The following is a 4,519-nucleotide window of genomic DNA, read 5'->3' on the forward strand; positions in this document are numbered from 1 at the left end:
TGGGCCTTGTATTTTGCACTTTTACACCTTGCCCCTTGTTTTATAAGGAATTCTAATGAATATGTGAGATGTAGTATCTCTAATGTTGATATGTTAGAGGTAATTGTTTAGAGGCCTAGTTTCAGCTGTTATACTTCTGGCTAAAACTAGAGGATCTCCAGTAGCGTATCTACTGCCCAACAAAAGGCCTCACAGGAAGGTTTGGGTGAAGTCCTTCAACTGGGTAAGCAAAAAGCGAGGCAGATAGTCTGACAGTTTCGCATTTATTGTGACATGGTGGTGAATCACTGTCTAATTGCGGACAGGAGGGCTCATCAGAGTAACTGAAACGGGCTATTTAAGTGCAATTTTGGGAGCAAGTTACCACATTTTTACCCACAATGCAAGCACCTTTAATAAATGTAGTTGTTCATGCAACAGTCGCAGAAAAAGCTGTGGGACTGCAACAAGCCTGAACTTCGATTCAAAATAATGAATCAATAGAATTCTTAATGAATCAGATGAAAATTGAGCGTAGGACTGGCCAGATATGGGATGACTGACGTAGTTGGCGAGCTTAAATATATTGCAATATATGGACAAACAATCCCTGTTTTGTTTAAAGGGTAAGGCATTTTTCAGTAGCAGTATGCACAAAATGTCTCTGTATTAAATATATTGATAATGGGTTGAGTGCAGAGAACTCAATAAATAGTGACTGTCTATGGCATCTTACAGCAGCCCCTCAGGCATTTGCCAGAATTCAGACTGCCAGTCTGGACTTGGACTGCAAATGCACTTAATAAATGAGCCCTAGGCAGTCTGTATCAAAGGAAGGAACTTCAGCAAATGGCAGACTGGGTCTGAACCAGGGACAGTATAAATGGGCTTTTGACAATACTAATGGAACTCCTGGATGAAAATATGAAGAAATATGGTGGTAATTTCAAGTTTCCCACAGCAGTCAATAGCCACATCAGATTTGTGCCAAAAGAATCACACAATATGCTGGACACCATAATTAACACAGTCCTCACTTTCAAAATGTTAGTCGCAACTTGCACCACAATCACATTATAAGCATATATGGCTGTGTGCATCAGGTGTAATTGTGGTGGATGCAATTCAGTCTAAATCCGGCGCGTCTGCCTGCACCCAAGCGGAGACAATGCTTTCGGGGGCAGGCAAAGATTCTCAGGCCTGTGTTTCTCTGCAGGCTGAGATGCGCAATTGTCTGGCCCCAGCCTTATGTTGTAGAGCCCTAGAATCTGCTTGGTCTGGAGCTCTGAAATGCTTAGAACCACCCTAGGACAGCCAGCACCACAGTGTTTTGGAGGAAAAAACAGAGAACCACTGCTGGTTCTAACCAGGGTCAGACTGGGGTGTGCAAGGCCCACTGGGGCTGCTACCCCACCTGCCAGCTCACTCACCCACTGCCAGCCCCTACCCCGCGTGTACCTGCAGGGCAGCGATGGAACATGAGGGGCGACCACAACAGTGAAGCAGGTGGGGATGGGGTCTGAGAATGCAGGGCCCACCATTTTTTTTTTTTTTGGTATCCTGCCAGCCCAGTCCAACCCCTCATACAATGCATTAGAAGTCTGCTTTGCACAGTGTCAGCACTGGGAAAAAACCCAGTGGCCTCTGCCCTTGTGGGCCTTTCAGCCCAGATCCACTAATTACTTTGCCGGGAGATAGGGTTGTGTGCTGCTCAGAGGTATGTGCTGAGAAGTAGTTGAGGGGTGTGCAGCAGAGAGGTACATACTGGGGAGGGTGACTGGCGTGTGGGTACATGTTGGGGAGGGGGAGTACGGGGCGTGAATATATGTTGGGGATAGGGTTGCCGCTTTTGTGTAGCTCACGATCTAGGCAGGGGACCGGTCATAACATCACCAGGGCGAGTCAACAAAGTTGTGGGCGGGGCATGCTACATCACATGGGCTGGGCTATGACATGGCAATCAGTCACGACATGTCAATCAGGGGAGATCCTGTCTGGTTTTCATTTTTTGGAAAACTGCACAGACTGTCTTAAGCCAGGCAGTCCTTCTGAAAACCAGGCTGTCCAGGTCAAATCTGAACAGGTGGCAACCCTAGTTGGGAGGAGGGTGTGGCTGAGAGTGTTCATGGCTGGGGTGATGGGTGCTCAAGGTGGCAGAACTGGTGGGCCCCCCTGACTCCTTAGTCCGCCTCTGGCCTTTGTGCTTCTGCTTTTTTTCTAGTGATGAGCGGTCAGACCTGAAACCCATGGGTTGGTGGGTTTCAGATTGACTTTCCACACATTTGAAGGTCGCAGTCTCACAGACAGTTGGAGTTGAGATCTTCCTTCCAATCTCCCTGACTGCCACCTCCTTCCTCTTGTATCTACTTTTTTTGCCGGCAGCGACTATTAATAATCATGCACATACCTTGCCTTGGTGACATCACAAATGAGTGGGTCGGAGTCAGAGAGGGGTTTTGTCACCCACACACAGGGCCGCCATCGGGGGGACAGTTGTAGGGGGCCCGAGGGTAAGGGGGGCCCGACCACGCCACACTTACTTGATTAGTCGGGCCCCCCATCCACAGCCCAGGGGGCCCAGGTAATTTTGTCGTATGGGGCCCTGTGATTTCTGATGGCGGTCCTGCCCACACATCACTATTCCTGAGAGCTCTGTTAGCCACTTGACTTGTGCTACATTACAGTTCAGATTGCAGAGACAAGCAAGGGGCAAATACTTCTCTCAATAGTCGTTTTTATTAACAAATAATTGTAAATTCACTAAACGTGGTATGAATGCAAATGGGAAGAACGTTTAGCATTACATTTATTTCATCAAGCATTTATTTTTAGGTTTACAAATTGCATCCCCTTTTTAAGTGCGACAGACTTTTGCAGTTACCACAGCCTCACTTACCGGTTGCCAGGTCTAATTTTATAAACCAGCCAAGTCAGCTAAAAAACCAGCCAAGAGGCATTTCAAACGTCGGCACAAAAATAGCACAATATGTGCACTGAAAAAAAAAAAAGTCTAAAAAATAGATGAATATATGTAAAAATACAACTTTTTCCAAATTTCAATGTATCGCAAATTTTTCTGTTAAGCAAAATGGGACAGATTTGACCCGTCACCTGGGGTGTAACTATAAAGGGGGGCCCAGGAGGTATAGGGGCTAAATAAGGCCCTAATACATATACAATTTCAGTAAATATTGGTAACAGCTGAACCTCTAGACATTTTTGTGGCCAGTAGATTCTAGCCCCAAAATTGTCTGAAATTGAGGAAAGTCACAGAAAATGTTTAAAAGTGATGGGAGCAGGGGCGCTTCGCCAATGAGGCAAGTTAAGGCTGTCGCCTCATGCGGCAGCACGCCACTAGGTACCAGGGGCAGCAAAAATGCCGTTCCTGGTACTTTAAGAGCTGAATTGCCAGTTCTTAAACCAGAAATGCGGCTCTTCTAGCACAGAGAGCGCAGTTAGGCCCTCTGCGCTAGCGTACTGGCCCTCTCTGATGCCCTCCTGGACCCCCTCAGGGGCAAAAAGGTAAACGCACGGGGGAGCAACTGCTGCTGCCTCAGGCGGTGGAGGGGCAGGATCGCCCCTGGACGGGAGACTGGGTTACCAAGCTCAAAATCTGGTAACTCCCGACTTCTACACACGTTCTAGTCCCGTTTAGGGATGCACCGAATCCAGGATTCGGTTCTGGATTTGGCCTTTTTCCTAATTGCATATGCAAATTGAGGGCTGGGAGGGAAATCGCATGACTTTTTGTCACAAAACAAGGAAGTAAAAACGGTTTTCCCCTTCCGACCCCTAATTTGCACATGCAAATTCGGATTCGCCCGAATCTTTCGCAAAGGATTTGGGGGTTCGGCCGAATCCAAAATAGTGTATTTCCCTAGTCCCGTTGCATGCTGGGTGTTGTAGTCTTACATTAAACATTTGGCAGTCGACAAATTGATAAACAAAAACGACATTACCCAACATGCATTGGAAGACGCAGGCTTGGCACATTAGTACAAAAAAAAAACTTTGGCTGGTTTCCAAAGTAAAAACCAGTCAAAAGCCGATAAAGTTGCCCCAAATCCTGACTTTGGCTAGTTTGTACTTTCAAAACCAGCCTGGGCTTTAAATTAGTAGCCCAATATGACTGGAAACCCACCAACCTGTCAACCCAGCGCTAATAGGATTTAAGCCTATGACCACACCCATATAACAGAATAGTCGCTTCCCAGAATAAACGAGAAGATGAAATAACTCACTGCCCTTGCGTATACCAGCCGTCGCACTAATATATCCATAAAAAGGGGCGCGTCCCTCACAAATACAAAGTCAACTCTTAGCTATTAACTCATCTTCACCCATGATTAATTTCGGCCAGGAGACGCTAGAACCTTCCTATTCGGTAACGACAAAGGGGTGGTTCGGCTATGCAGTAGCAACGTAATGGTACCAGCTGATCGCCTTTCACCCCCCTTCCTTTGTCACGCGTTGGTACCTTACCGGGTTTATAAAAGCAGCTGAGGCGGTGCCCTCGCTTATCAATCAGCGTTGAGTCAGG

This window comes from Xenopus laevis, chromosome 1S (genome assembly GCF_017654675.1).
Source record: "Xenopus laevis strain J_2021 chromosome 1S, Xenopus_laevis_v10.1, whole genome shotgun sequence".
NCBI lineage: Eukaryota > Metazoa > Chordata > Amphibia > Anura > Pipidae > Xenopus > Xenopus laevis.